The sequence below is a fragment of the Ursus arctos genome, unplaced genomic scaffold, assembly GCF_023065955.2.
Source record: "Ursus arctos isolate Adak ecotype North America unplaced genomic scaffold, UrsArc2.0 scaffold_25, whole genome shotgun sequence".
In the NCBI taxonomy this organism is placed as follows: Eukaryota; Metazoa; Chordata; class Mammalia; order Carnivora; family Ursidae; genus Ursus; species Ursus arctos.
In genome coordinates, this window is record NW_026622930.1 from 25,151,262 (window position 1) to 25,167,144 (window position 15,883).

Sequence of the window (15,883 nt, forward strand, 5' to 3'; positions counted from 1 at the left end):
GTTGACAATTATTAAAGTTGGGTTTTGGGTACGTGTTGATTACTTTTCTGTACGTCTGAAAATTCCACAATAATAGGTTTTGTTTGTTGGTTGGTTTTGTGATGAATTGTTTCAAGTCAGAAGTTAATCACCACGACGAGCATGGGCCAAGGGTGGTGGCAGTGTCATAACGGCCAGGAGTCAGGATGCGTGAGAAGGCCTTTGACAGTGCAGGGCCCGCTAGCCTCGCCAGCAGAGTGACATCAGAACCAACCAACAATTCCTGCAAAATGCAAACCCCTCCCCCTCTCTGAGTATAATTTGAAATTAAGCCCAAGTTTAAATAGACTTAAATTCAGACCACACCACCTGCACTGTTAAGGAAGGGTGGGGGGGGGGGGAAGAATTTTGGCTTCCATTGGGAGGGAGAATGGGTAGCTAAAGCTGGAAGAACAGGATGGAAAAACTCTAAGGGGGATCTCCCAGGCTGCAGTTTTGACTCTTCATAGGACCGTAAAGAGATGAAGCAAGTCGGGGGGGGAGGGGAGGGCGAGTGGGACAGAGAGGGCAGGAGGAGGCACCACAGGTAACCTTCAATGGGGGCCTGAGGCATCACCACTGGGGTGTTGCGGGATGATACTGGTTTCCAATACTGTTCTAAGTCAAGAAAATCCTAACAGCCACCAAAGCCACCTCTGTCTGTGTGGTAGGACAGAAGACTCTGCTCCCAGCTCACGTCTGTCCCCCAGGACCATTGCCTCTAACTGTCCCAGCGAAGTTGAACTCTACAAACCCACCACCCAAATGCCTCGGTAATATGTCACCAATGGCAGGAGGTCTCGGATGAATACAGGGTCTGAGAAGAACAAGGTGATTAAGGTACCTGCATTTGGTACATAAGAGACATAGCATCTCTGATCGCCCTTAGGAGTTGTGACTGCATCGCTCCTTCCTAAGCAATGGGCCATGGCCAAAGTAGCGGTGCTTTTGTCTGAAGGAAACAATGGTAACGCTAATCTTTCGGGGAAGGCTGATTAACTGCCGTTTATCCACTCGACATCCAAAACGGGGATGAGTTTCACATTCAACATAATTGCTGCTGAGCTCACATTCTACTCTCTCTTGCTCCAGGGGGAGCCCAAGGACCCTCCCAAATTTCATTTCACCCCATGAGAAGAAGCAAGATCAAAATGGAGCCCTCAAGGTCAGAGGGTGGGGATGCCGTCAGTTGGCATGCTCTCTAATTCTCTCCCTTTTTCTCACTCTCTCTGCCAGAAATAGCAGATTCCGGGCAAGCCTTCTGCTCAGGAGATGGAAAGTTCAGTGAGAACTTGGGCAAGGCCCCAGAGAACTGGCCATGGAACGCCCTGCCTTGGGTGAAGCTGATTGTTTTCCAGTCTTATCTAGCGAGCATGTCCGTTTGTCGGGACCACACTGCTGTTTATTTATGTTTTGGTTTTAATATGAATTTGTTACCACACCTGGGAGATTCTATACAAAAATCCAGACTTTTGGATTCTTCAAACATAAAGCCTGTAAACTGGACCTGCATTCCCACACAGAAAAGCCTGGAGAAGTGGAGTATGGCTGTGATGAGCCTGGGCTCCCAGCCCTCCCCGACACTGGGGGGCCTGCAGAAGCCCTTCATCCTTCACTCTGCACTGCTGGCTCTCTTACAGTGGAAATTAAGAGGCGAGTGCAGATTTCCCGTAGCTTTGTAGCTACCAAAAGCAAGAGAAGCAAAAGGAAGGCTAAGTGGGAAGCATGTCTGAGGAGAATTGGCAGAGTACGTGTCTTTAGAGAAATGTGAAAACGCAACTATCTCATCTGTATGTGCATCTCTGTAGCATAACTGAAGGTGTTATTCTGAAATAAAGCCCCACTTCACAGAGGTACTGTACCTGCCTGGTCCCCAAAGGTACCTCAAGTCACACAATGCCAGAGCCCAGCACAAGGACACAGAACCCGGCACAATGATTTTCAAACTATAGGTCATGACCCACGGTGAGTCATGGAATCAATTTAGTGGATCACCACCAGCCTTTCTAGTCTTTTCCTTTCTCTTTATTTATCTTCAAAGAGAGAGAGTGAGAGAGCAGAGTGGGGGGAGAGAGAAAGAGAGAGAATCTCAAGCAGATACCCCGCCGAGCGTGGAGCCCAACGCGGGGCCCAATCTCACAACCCTGAGATAATGACCAGAGCCGAAATCAAGAGTCAGATGCTTAACTGACTGAGCCAGCCAGGGGCCCCTCAATTTTTCTTTTTTAGTAGCATAGAATAGAATAGAAAAGAGAGTGTCCTGCAAATAGTAAGGATACATATCACATAAACTTTCCCCCCATTTTATATACAGTCACGACATAAAGTATATTTTTAAATTGTTGGTGACAGGTTAAAAACAAAACAAAAACAAAATACAGTGGTCTATGATAGCTCAACAGGGTGGGTAACTGAAGAAGGGTTTGGGCTGAGGTCCTGCCTCCCACAGACTGTGAGGTAGAGGATTGTGGGTTCTGGCTCATCGCCTCCGTACAGACATACTTCTGAGGACACGGTGTGACCTGGTCCAGGCCCAGGGCAGGCTGTCCACATGGCTGCAGTCAGCTGGGCCCCGGGCTTCTGGTCTCTTACTACACCCCCCGCCCACGTGCCTTCTTCCTTGGAAGTGGCTACGGGGGTTGGGGGGGGGGGGCTGCGAACCTGACAATCCCAACAACATGGGGGACACCTCCTTATGCAGGTGGAGCACACTTCCTGTTTCTTCCCCTTCCTGTCTGCCAACACTGCCACGAGCTCAGTGCAGCTTTGCAAAAGAAGCAAAACAGGTTTCAGAGACACTATGTGACTGACAGGGACATGGGGCACTGCGAGGTGTGCTCCATCCGAATCACGGAGCTAGTGAGTAACGAGGCTGCAGCAAGCCCCATCTCCCGACTTCCACTCCGGATTCCAAACACATGGCCCCAAGCCTTTTCAAAAGCAGCTACCCGCTGATTTTCAGACGTCCCCAGGGCACCCAGACAGCTGTTTGGATTTACCGCGCAGACAGCCCATTCCTGACTCCCCACACTTACGGAAGGCAATAGAACGTACAGCGAACTGAAAGCTGGAGAGAATCCTTTAAACCACAAGTTCTTAACCAGTGGTGCACAACAGCGTCACTGAGGTGTTTTGTTTTTTTCAGTGTCTATGTGCTGAGCCTCACCCCAGGCCCTCCGAGGTAGTAATCTCTAGAAATGGGACCCAGTCACACGTGAGAATCAATGCCCTCCACCCCACTGCAGAGAGTAAGCTGAGCCACGGGTACCAGGCGGCAAAACGGAAACCTTGCCGCCCCATCCTGCCGAGTTGCCCACTTTCTTCTAACCAAAGCGTTAATGAACTCTGACTTGAGGGGAGGGAAGAAAAGGCTTCACAGACTGTAGCTTCCATTCCTGAGTAATTCGGAGTTGGCTTCCCCGAAATTCAGACAAGACTCCATGGTGTTCGTAACCGCAGCAGGTGCTCTTCCGGCTGGCAGGCCCAGAAGCGGTTCCGATCGGATTAGACATGCTTGTCCAATATTCAAAATGTAAAACATAGAGGTTGCTGAACCAGCACTTGGAAAAGTTAATTAAATGCCAGGTTTCTTTTTAAGAGCTACTCCATCACTTGCTGACTGCTTTGGCCATTTTGCAGAATGAAGCTTTAGCTCTGGACAGTGACAGGAATGTTCTCCTTCACCTCCCACCTTGGGGGGCTAACAGGAGTAAGGACACATGGGCTTCCTGCTTTCTAGCGAGTGACACACAGACCACGTCGGTGACTTGGCACGGGCGTTGTCTCACTATCCCTACCTCCATGGAAAGCCTCATTCAGCCCAACCCTCAACCAGTCCCTCCCGGTTTTCACCCCCGCTTCTCTCTGACCCATGCTGGGTTTCTTCCGCTTGGCTTCCCACAGCCCCCTTCGCTCCTCAGAGGGAGGCCCATTCCCGGGCCCCGCCCCACAAGCCTGTCACAGGAAGGCTGATGACTGATGGCATCAGCAGTGAACATTTACGGAGCTTGTTGGGTGGCTAGCACTGTTACTATATTATCTTCTTTACGTAGGTTACTGTTATATAATACTATATATATTTTATTGATATATAGCGTTGTACTTTATTTTACTTCATTATCACGTTATCTTTCTTGATTTGGTCCATTTTGCAAACAAGGAGACAGGCTCAGAGAAGTAGGGTAGGTTGCCTAAGGTCACCCAGCTAGGAAGCCGTAGGGCCCGAATACAAGCTCTGGGCTGCCTGACACCAAAGCCCAGCTCTGAATCCCCAGACCACAGAAGCACGTAGGTAGTTTACGATGGGAGATGCTCATTCCATAGACTGCTTCAGATCCAGTTAATATTTTCCGTGACGGGGATGCACTTTCCACCACAATAGTACGGTACTTTGTCAGGCCTGAAAATTCGTCAGTTAATGGTGGTTTAATTGTTCTGTGGGATTTATTACATATGTTTTATTTACAACATGACAGCTCGCATGTGGCAACAAAGGAGATCCCATGTAGTGAAGTCACCTTTCCCTCCACACACTCTCCTTTTCTAAGTTCTTTTGTTCAAATACAATTCCTTTCTCTTGGCATTCAGAGGCCACCCTGCCATTCGATGGGCATGACTTGGTCAGCTGAGGACCAGCGTGGTGGCACTGGTATGCCCTGTGATCGCAGCCACACGGGACCACTACCGAATCCCGGATCCTCGGGGTCGTTCTGGCGCTCGGTGGGGGAAGAAAGGCTGTGATGTACAGACCCTCCCACCCGAGGAGTCTGTCTCCTCTGTCCTCCCGGCTGTATCAGATACAAGGCCTCAGCTGCTGCTTACACGGGTTACGTGCTGAAGGGTGAAAGGCAGCTCTAATGTAGACATCATCTCAGTTAAAATGTTTCTCTCGAGTTTAATGGAATACTGCAGAGATCTAAATGGAGATAAAGTACCACGGCTCAGAGAACAGCCCGGATGCTATCTTTATGCAGCATGACAATGTTCAGTGGTTAATTAGACACCGTTAACCTATTTTAGCAGGGGACATAACTGGGATAAATGGGGAGAAGTGTCCTTGAAGTCTCTTAATATCCACAGCACATATTGGACCCTAGACTCACCTTCTTGCTGCAAGACAGAACAGGCTTAAAATAGACCGAAGTGCCAGGCTTCTAGAGGCCCGACTGCCCCAGGAGAAGGCCCTCTGCTCGCCCAGCCCCCATGGGCCACGGCCTCTGGTCCAGATGTGAAGGCCCTGGATGAAGGGTTACTAGTGCAACTTGTTGCCTGGGAGAAAAAAGCTAGAGCCACAGTGTGTAGCTCCCAGGGCTCCTGTGACAAAAAGAGGAAACCGCAGCCAGGGGGCCACAGTCAGAAGCACTTGGCAAGCGGAAGAGCAAGAATGAGGCACCAGCTGAAAGGAGCCAAAGCTACCTTACATTTTCAAAGTATATCACTCCTCTGGAGGAAAAGAAGTCAAAATACCATTTTCTTATGAGGTTTTCTGCCCTCATAATTTTTAAATGCCCAACAAAAATCTCACAGGTGTCTCCAAACCTCAGTGAGGAAAATGTTACCGTGGCACGAGAGAAAGCAGGTAATGTGTCCCAGATCATGTAACGCCTCACTAGCACATCAAAAACCAAGGCTCTATTTTATAAATTGCGCGCCCCACGAAAAGAGCCTTCACAGTGAAAATCTGAATCTGAGCAAAGGAGACGTTGCTACTGTAATCTTGGCTACCATGTCTATTCAGTAGCAGGCCACAGACTGAGTAATCTGCTCTAAGACGTCCTCACACCTATAATACCGATTAAAAGTCAGATATTTGTCATGAAGTTTCATTTGGCCAAGAGATTTTCCTTCACTGAAATCTCTCCTGCAAGTTGCAGCTCCCACTGTTCTCCCCTTGGCTCTTAGCTCTTGCCACTCATGGGTTCGAAGTCCAGCATGTATTTGTAGGTATGTGTATTTCTCCCTTCTTTTAAAGAAAAGCAAGAACTCCAAAGCACTCAAACGTTGGCATTTTGGGGTTTTAGGTCATTTTAGATCATATTTAGTTTCTGCCGGTATCATCAACAAGGTGCCCAGTAGAAAGATGAAAACCGATGGCCACGAAGACTACCAAGCCCTATCAAGTTGAAGGTATAGTGAATTATAAGAAAATTCCTGGGTGAAGGTAGCCCCCTGCTGGTCAGATTCAAAATAACATCTCTGTTCTGATTCAAATTCTAAAGGAGCATAAAGTTATCTACCAGGAGGGGAAAAAAGGTTGAAAGTTTTAATACCTAAAAACAATTATGGGCACACACAAAAATGTATGTATATGCCTGCTATCAATAAGTAAAAAAGTGGAAGAGTTGAGAACTCTAGATCTTTGGTGTCTCAAATGAACATAATTTTATTCAGACACTTTACTGGGTAACTAATTATCTATTTGGCACGACTAGGTGTTGAGATTTAAGGATCTTTTGCCCAGGATTTTACAGTCTGGCTGGAGAAGAGAACATTCTAGAAATACCAGTAATTCCTCCAGAAGACACATACGGCAGTGCCTGAAAGAATACTACTGCCGCCCTCCCTGTGCATCTTCTACCTGAGAAACAGAGACCAGAAAGCGACTTAATTACAGCCCCGAGGCTAGATGGACACAGAGCTGGAGCTAGAAACCAAGGTTCCCGCTCCTCATCGACTGCTGGTCCCAACTTCCCAGGACAAGTGAGGGAGATGGAAGCAAAATGGCATGGTAGTGCAAAAGAGGGGACAAGCCATGCCCGTTCCCACCGTCGGAGGGGACTTTCTAGAAGACTGAAAGACGAGCAGGCTTGGAGAGGCAGAAAAGCTCCAGAAAGGCTCTTCCTGCTGGAGGAAACAACCTGAGTAGAGGTAGGAGGCAGAAAGGGCCAGGGGTGTTCAGAAGCCAGCGGGGGACCCAGTGTGGCTGAAATGCAGAAGAGGTGCTTGTCACACGTTGGTATCAAAACGCTATAAATACATACACTGACAATAGTCAGGGATCAGGACGGAAGGAACCATGCGACTCAAAATGAATTTTCCCTGGGTTCCCTTTTTGCCCTTCAAGTGACTTAAGTCCACAAGTGTAACAGAGGTGGCAGTGAACACTGTGCCCCTCGCTGGGTATCAAAGCAGCAGGAAGGGGCTGAGTGGCAGAGGTTCTGTCAGCCCTCCCGCTGGGGGAGAGGCTGGGGAGGAAAAGCAGGCGGGAAGCAGCGCTCCAGGGCACTCTTTCCCAACTGGCTGTCATTTTCAAATGCCACCCTCAAGAATTTTGCTACGGCTGTGCACTTTCCACACCTCCTTCATGTTTTACTTTCACTTCAATAGATTTATTTAAAGGAAAACTTCAGCTCCTCAATGGAAAGCTAGCATTACCAGTCATATAGAAGGTTAACTGTGAAAAACGATCATTTTTAAAAATCACAGAACTTACTTTATCATAGCTAGGTATTGCTGTTTGCCCGAAGTCTGACCTACAGCTCCTTCCTTGTTAAGAGCACGTTTAGAAGTGTGCCAACAGAGACGTTCCCGCTGACGTGAGCTGAGGGATGGAAGGCCAGTGGAAAAGACAGGAACTGTGAGGCTCAGCGCCTGTCTCTGGGAAGTGTGGCCATGAGGACAGAGTGTGAAACGAGGAAATCATGGGTCTGCAAGTCAGAGGCAAACATTTATTACTGTTTCTGGAAACCTGAATTTCAGTCCAGTTTTAATCACTGAATGGGTTGGGTCGTTTGCTTCTCCTAGAGAGAAGTTTCTGCTGTGTAATGGAGAGACCTGTAAAGATTTCCTTCCAATCCCTTACTCAGTTTTCTCTACCCCTCTTCTACATCCTGTGGTCCCCCAAAGGCCCATGAACACATTCAGACCCAGCCAAGTGATGAGGTACTCAAAGAGAAGGTGACACACGCCATTACAGGGGACCCTCTGCCCGCTAGCTGTCGGTGGGCAGAAGGCCCCAGTGCGGGGCAGCCTCCTCGAGGGCTCAGGACCCACCCTGGTGACTCCCTCCTATAGATGAGTCTGACCAAGGCCAAGGACACGCTGGCACTTCTAAACCTGGCTTCTCATACGATGACCACTGTGAAACCAGGAGGGCCCCGTCTAGCCACCCGTGACCAGCTGTGGTGAGAGAAGCACGGGTCAAAAAGTAAAACCCCTGGCAGAGCCACAGATCAGAGAAAACCCAGATTACGCGAGGGGCTGTACTCCATGTGTACAGCGTGCCGACAGATGCCCGGGCGGCTGCTTCTGCATTAAACTACTCTTGCACATGCACTTGATTTTTGAGAGGCTGAGTCCATCAAAGGGAGGACGAGGACATCATTTCTGTCAGGGGAATCCCTAGTCACCCCCTCTTGGCATGGAGCTGCTCAGGCCACAGAGCGTGTCCCTTCAGCAGGCCGGCGGGCTCAGGACACATCACTTCTTCCTCTCAAAGTTTTTCTGTTCAATAAGATTGTTTCATATGATCAACACTGCATTTCTGGAAGGGTCTCGGAGGACTGCAGTAAAGACAATTTCATGCTAACAGACTCGCTATTGCACAAACAGCATAGTGCATGGCCTTTCCGTGAACTTGATAAATGCGTGCATGTGAGGTTTGCAGATGGGCATGGCTGTAGAATGAGAGGCATTTTCTATTATACTAATTAGCTGTGTGACCTTGGACAGCAGGCCAAGGTGACATTCAAGGGCTTTTCTAACTCTAAGATTTTATACCTGAGTCCCTTAAGCGCCCAACGCCTCACTTTCTCCCTCTCTAAACTGAAGGGGCCCCGCACTCCCTGACTCCCAAGTCTCTCCCCAGCTCTGCGAATGACACTGCCCCTGCCCCAGCTGTTCCCCATTTACACTATTCCCTAGTCTGACCACCTTCCCCCCAGCAGCCCCTTCCTTGGAACTGGCTTATCCGGCCCCAAAATTTCAATTACTGGGATGTGCTGGAGAGCCCAAAGTCAACAAGGCAACAAAAAATAAACAAAAAAGGAAGGGTAGAAGGGAGAAAGGGAGGAAGGAATCCCTCTTTCCTTTATTCAGTCTTTTAAAAAAATATTTATTTGAGAGAGAGAGAGAGAGAGAATGAGTAGGGGGAGGGCAGAAGGAGAGAGAGAGAATCTCAAGCAGACTCAGCACTGAGCGTGGGGCCTGTCGTGGGGCTCAATCTCACACCCTGAGATCATGACCTGGGCCGAAACCAAGAATTGGCCGCTTAATGGATTAAGCCACCCAGGCACCCCTGTTCAATCATTTTTAGAGACAATAAACACAATCTCCCTTCCTACATCAGAAATTTAGCACATTTTCCATCTCGGTTGTCAAAACCAGCCACTTTCCTTAGAGGTTGTCAAAACCAGCCACTACTTTCCCAACTGCACAGGTAAATTTATTTTTCCTTTACCCTCCTCTCCTGAACAGTTAACCCAATCTTAACATTCCTGGTGTTTCCTTCCTGCTTATAGGACTCCTCTCTACTTCCTTTCCCTCTGAGTAGCTGGAAAGAGGGTGTCTGCCTGGTCATGCAGAACCCTCCAAACCTCCAAATCGGGGTCCCCAGAAAGCAACCCTTTGTTCTCTGGGTCCCAGAGGACTCAGAGCCCTGGGCTCAACTACTTGGGATCCGGCCAGCCTATGTGTGGGTGCTGAGCTCTGATCTTGGGCCCTAATTTGAACAACTGGCGTAAAACCAGTGCCCGAGTGGGGTTCTGGAGTCAGAGGGTTCAAAGTGGAGTTTCACCATTCACTAGCTGTGTGCTCTCAGGGAAGCCACTAAACACTGCAAAATCGGCGTTGCCACCACATTCTGCTTCCCAGGGTCAAATGAGTGAATTCATGCAAAGCATTTAGCGTAGCACATGGCACACAGGAAGTGCTCAGTGAACACTGGCTGCTGCCGACAGTCTTATTATTACTATATTATTATTCTCACCCCAGTCTCTACTTTCCTATGCTGCTAATCATTGCCCAGGCTAGACATGCTTTCTCCTCCTCAGTCCTGCAACTGAACCCCAGCCCCGAGGTGGGTGCTGGCTAGGTCTGCCCAGCTGAGTTGCTTCATACTTTTTGCTTCTAGACCCTTCGTGCCCCTCTTCCCTGCTTCCCACATTCCTGTTGCCCCTTGCTGAACTTGCCTGGAGCCCTCAGTAGACATGCCCAGCAGCCCACGCTCACCGCCTGGCCTGGTGCCTCCCATCCTCACACAAGAAACACTTTGCCTGGGTCCCAGGGCCTCTCCACCAGCTGGAGCCTGCTTCCGACAACAGCATTAACTTCACCTCCAGCGTTAACCTCCAGGTTTCTCAGCAGGCACCCTGCTCCTGTTTCCCATCTCCTGCTTTACTTTCTCTGCCTCTTGGCTCCCTTCCTTCATTTCTGTTTATCCCTGTCTAGAAGGCAACTTGTTCTGACTTTCAAATCCTTTTGAAAGGATCCCTACTGCTGAGAAGCTTCTAGAATTTGGTGAAATTGTTTCTATGCTCCTCAGCACACCTGACCCTCTGTATCACACAACACAGTCTTTATGATAGGACAGTCTCACGCAGTGACTTCTACAGATCTGCCTGATGGGGTTGACCACAGAAAATAACTTGGTGCCTACCCCAAAGCCCTTTCCCCTTCCTCTGGATTCAAACCCTAATTTTGTTTGGGGTGGCAACAAGCCCAACTGAAAATAATCAATTCCCCATCTTTTTCACATTGAGGGGTGGGCATATACCACATTTCTGACCAATGAGGAAGATGTGGCAGTCCTTGGAAATTATAGCCCCCCATTCTGTCTCCTCCAAAAGACAAATTCCTGCTAAGAAACAGACCTACGCCTTAACCTCCATGTCATTCTCCCTTCTTTGAAGCTGGAAAACAGAGGTGAGGCCTGGAGGTACAGCAGCCATCATAACCATGAGGCATGAACATGATGACGAAGGTCCACATGTGAAGGATGGTTTGAAGAAGGATGGAAAGAGTTCCATCCCTGTCATCACCACGAAGCTGCCTTAGACTGTGGAGCCTGGACCTCTTGTTTTCTGAGACAAATCTCTTTCTGTTTATGCCTCTGCTAGTGGGGTTCCCTGTTGCTTGCAGATATAAATGCAACCTCAACTAATACAGCACATCCAGTGGCAAGTGAGAGGTCATCCTAATTGAGAAGGAACACGGATCCCACGGAAAAATGAACTTCACACGGTCATATCTAGTTAAGCACATGGTCTCTTAAGAGAAAGCAAGCATTTGAATCAGATACGGGAACAGCGCAGTCTCAGGATGGGAATGAGCAACACCACTGACATCTGCTGGGAAAAAAACGGTATCCAACTTAGGGAGAAAAGGTGAGCAGACTCTCTCCGCAGCTTTGTCTGGTCTAAAAAGAGAATGCTCTGCTATCAAGAATGGAGATGAGACCACCTTTAAGATGATCCCACATGAGGAGAAATGGGTCTTTTTACTCCTGCAAATACCCCAACCATGCCACATCTAAAAGGCTTTCAGAGGCGCCTCAGCCAGTTAAGGGTCTGCTTTTGGCTCAGGTCATGATCTCAGGCTCCTGGGATCGAGTCCCACATCGGGCTCTCTGCTTGGCGGGGAGTCTGGTCTCCCTCTCACTCTCCCTTTGTGCTCTCCCCCTCTCCCTCTCTCTCAAATAAACAAATAAATAAATAAATAAAATCTTAAAAAAAAAAAAAAGGCATTCAGAAGAGGTGTGATAATGTGTCCCTCACACCACTGGTCACAAACCTGTCCACACTTCAGTGGCTCCCCGTTCTCTAAATAATAAACCATGTGTCTGCAGTTCAAGGTCCTACACTCAAGCCCATTTCTACCTTACCTATTTCCATCCCCTTGTCTAGGCAAACCCTGGCCTTTAGTCACCCAGCTCTGTTCATTCCAAACTCCCTGTGGCACATTCAGGCCGCATACACCAGCCTCTGTGCCTGGAAGGCCTGCCCGGCCTCAGTGTCTGTCAGCTGTTTCATTTCAAGGAAATGATTCCTAAACTGAAATGTTTCAAGTAACCATCTAGAAAGCATATTTCAGAAGTTCAAACGTCCCTTCTGAGTTCTGGAGGACCTGTGAGACCACTTTGTTTTCACGCTGAAGAGACAGAGCGCGAGGGTGCTGAGCTGGCAGCATGGCTGACACTGGACCTCTCCTCCTCTCTCCCCCTACTCAGTACCCACTGAGAAGAAATCCCATATAGTCCAAAGCTTATGTATTTGGGATTTCCCAGGATCAAATTTAGTGCTGCAAAGGGAACTCTGAGATCATCTAGTCTGGACCCCTGAGGGAGCCTCCACCCCACGAGTCCACACGACTTGCCCTGAAGTGACACGGTGTGTGAGTGGCCGAAGGGGACTAGAACACAGGCAGAAGTCCAACTCCTAACAGGTGCCTGGGGAAAGGGTGAGTGGCCCTAAGAAAGGAGGGTGGCCAGAAACGAGCTCAGGAAATGGAATACACCTGCCTGTATTGCACCTGTACTCGGAGCAGCCCGCTCTCGGCTGATCCTGGATTACTCTGCCCTCAGCCTTGAAAAGGAGTCAGAGACCCGAAACCGGAAGTGGGGCTGCGGAGACACCAGTAACTAGACCCGGCTCTCGAGCTGGCTGCCCGGGAATGGATCCAGTTCTTGGAGGGCACCGCAGGGTTAGAAGGAACGATCATTTCCAATGCCTAATTGAACTTAATGACTAGCCTAATTAGGCCTTTTAATGGCAGCACTGGCATGGCCTTGGCTCGGGCCCCTAAGTGCAGGCTGTATCCTCTGCACTCACCTTCCCGGGGCCCGGCGGCTGGCTGACGCACAGCTCTGCAGACAGGTGGCCCAGAGGAGGTGAAGGTCAAGCGCTCACTCCCTGTTATTCTGCCCACAGGCTGAACGTGCTGCAGCCACGTCCAAGCAGCCCTTGGGGAACATCTGCCGAGGGCCTACCCAGGACAAAGGTACTCCATCAGGAGCCAAGGGCACAAAAACGGAAGGGAGCCAGACATGGAGAACAAGAGCATGACCCTGCGGCCCGACGCACCCAGGTTCAAATCCTGACTGGCTGTGGGACTTTGAGCAAGTTACTTAACCTTCCGGAACTTCTACTTCCTCATCTGTAAGCTAGGACACTAACAGTACCTATCTCTCGGTGTTGTTTTAAGGATAAAGTGAGACAACTGTGCTTAGCTGTGCCCAGCACGAAAGCCACAATAAGTGACGTACGTGTGTGTGTGTGTGTGTGTGTGTGTGTGTGTTCTCACCCATGCACCAAGGGGGCGGGCAAGACATGTGGGCTGTCCACACTCGGGTTCTGCAGTGGAGCCCAGAAGAAAGACTCTTCATCAGAGGGTGAAGCTGCAAGTTCCTAAAGACACGCTTACAAGAAATCAGGGGGTTGATAATGGCATAAAAATTAGAAATAACTGGGGTGCCCGGGTGGCTCAGTCGGATAAGTGTCTGCCTTCAGCTCAGGTCATGATCTCGGGGTCCTGGGATGGAGCCCATCAGGCTCCCTGCTCAGCAAGGAGCCTGCTTCTCCCTCTCCCGCCCTGCTCATGCTCTCTCTCTCTAATAAATAAAATCTTTTAAAAAATTAGAAACAACCTCAGTGCCCACGAAGAGAGTGAACGGCGCATCTATACCACGGCAACAGGATGCAGCGGTCAGAAACATGAAGTAAATCTTTCTGCACTAAAAGATCTCCAGATGTGCCGCTAAAAGAAAAATGAAAAAAATTAAGGAGAACACCCTTAATATGATCCTATTCATGTAAAAAAATATAGATTTCAGTAAGTATACCTATTGTGTAAAATCACATATTGAATATCTATGGTCGATAAAAGATAACCAAAGAACTGTTACCAGTAGTTACTTCTAGAGATGGCTAGGCTTGGACCAGAGGGTAGTTTCAGCAAATTCAGCTTTATCTGTCTTGTTCGAGTTTTTCCATCATTAAAGTGCTCTTGGCTTCCTTGCACAACTAAAAAAGTCTTCATAAAAAAGTATACTCCCACCGAGTTCCCCAGCAATGGAGGGATTCGAGCAGACCTGAGATCAGCACTGCTAGAGACACTAGAATTTGACAGGAGATTGGAAGAAACTGGCTCTAACCTTCTGGTTTCAAAACCTCCGCACTGTGTGATAATGCAGAGAGAGAAAGGAATACTCCACAGGACACTGGGCTTTGCGGCTGTTATGTAAGGGCTACTTCCGCGGACCTATCCTTTCTTTCCTGACCCTCAGAGACCCTCTTACTTTACAGTCCTACCCCTGGCTCCACGAAACGAGCAGCTCTAGTCGCAGGAGAATGTGCACTTCTGCAAAATGAGAAACTGCAAAGGGCCACAAGTCAAAGTCTTCAAAGGACACACTGAGCACTCACTCTAGAACCACCCCTGGCTTTCAACTACAAACATGAAATTCAAGGGGCGCCTCAGTCGGTTAAGCACCTGACTCTTGGTTTTGGCTCAGGTCACAATCTCAGGGTCATGGGATTGAGCTCTACGCGCAGTGGGGAGTCTGCTTGAGATTCTTTCCCTCCCTCCCCCTCTCTCCTCCCCCCCCCCAATAAATTAATCAGCCTAAAAAAAAAAATGAAATGCAAGAGTAGCTTACCTTGTGAAGAAAAGCTGAAGGCCTGAAAGGAAGTTGAGAGCAGGCTCAGGGGGAGGTGGGCGTCAGGGCCTGGACCTCTTAGTCTTTCAGCAGGCCTCCCCACAGGCCACCACACAGGCCTCCCCACAGGCCACCACACAGGCCTCCCCACGGGCAACTGGGAAGCAGGCCCTTAGAAACACAGCCATTGGATGCCATGTGGCCTCGGGGCCTCAGCTGTCCCTTCCCTGGTACACAGGCGTAGACAACAAGTTCACCTCAACACCACACGAGCTCCTCCCCTCCTCCTTGGGCATCAGGTACTCCCCTCTGCTCCAGGGAGGGGACTAACTAGGGCCACTTGTCAGGGAGACTGCTCCACTCTTCAGAGTGGGAAGTGAAGTATCCAAATGCTACTCCACATGGGGCTTCCGGGAACAGACTGCTATCACCTTCAATCGGGAGGCACTTGACAGAACTGCAAGATTCCAATTATTTCATATTTAGTCATTTGCATAAGTAAATTGGTTTTGTGACACTAGACAAGCCATCCAGGGCTCTAACCTGCAATGTCTATAACATAGACCATCTCTGCTTGCTCTGAACATCACTGTATCAATGTACGTGGAAGTGTGTGAAAATGCCCTTCACCGGAGCCTCAAAGAGAAAAAAGGCTGATGCATGCTTCATATCTTTTCCTTAGCCTAAGGGGTCTATATGTACCTTATCTGAAAACTTTATGATACTTTCCAAAGGGTCATGTTATGGTTAGTATGTGAATAAACACGGGAAGTCTGCTTTCTCAATCTGGGAAAATACCATCTCTATTATGGGCTTATGATTACTTTTACTGAGATAGGAAATTTTGGAGTACAATGTAGCCCTTAAAAATGAGACAGTTCTACTCTGTGATTCAGAAAGACCACCAAGAAATACTGTTCTATGGGGGCGCCTGGGTGGCTCAGTCAGTTAAGCATCTGCCTTCAGCTCAGGTCATGATCTCAGGGTCGTGGGACTGAGCCCCACATCAGGCTCCCTGCTCGGCAGCGAGTCTGCTTCTCCCTCTCCCTCTGCTGCTCCCCCTGCTTGTGCTCTCTCTCTCTCAAATAAATAAATAAATAAAATCTTTTTAAAAAAGAAAAAAAAAGAAATACTGCTAAAAGATAAAAGAAAAATAGAGAATAGGTATGTTACCATTTATGTGAGGGGATAAAAGAATATATTAACCTGTATTTTTTGTAAATGCATGGAGTCTCTTTGGAAGGATATTGGTGAACAGTGGTTGCCTCTGGGAAG

At 48.7% G+C, this 15,883-nt stretch overlaps 1 protein-coding gene across 5 annotated transcripts in view; it reads right to left on the bottom strand.

Moving 5' to 3' along the window:
* IFT43 (intraflagellar transport 43) overlaps positions 1 to 15,883 on the bottom strand; it is a 79,404-nt gene that overhangs the window by 23,456 nt on the left and 40,065 nt on the right. The gene's annotated exons all lie outside the window — the stretch shown is intronic.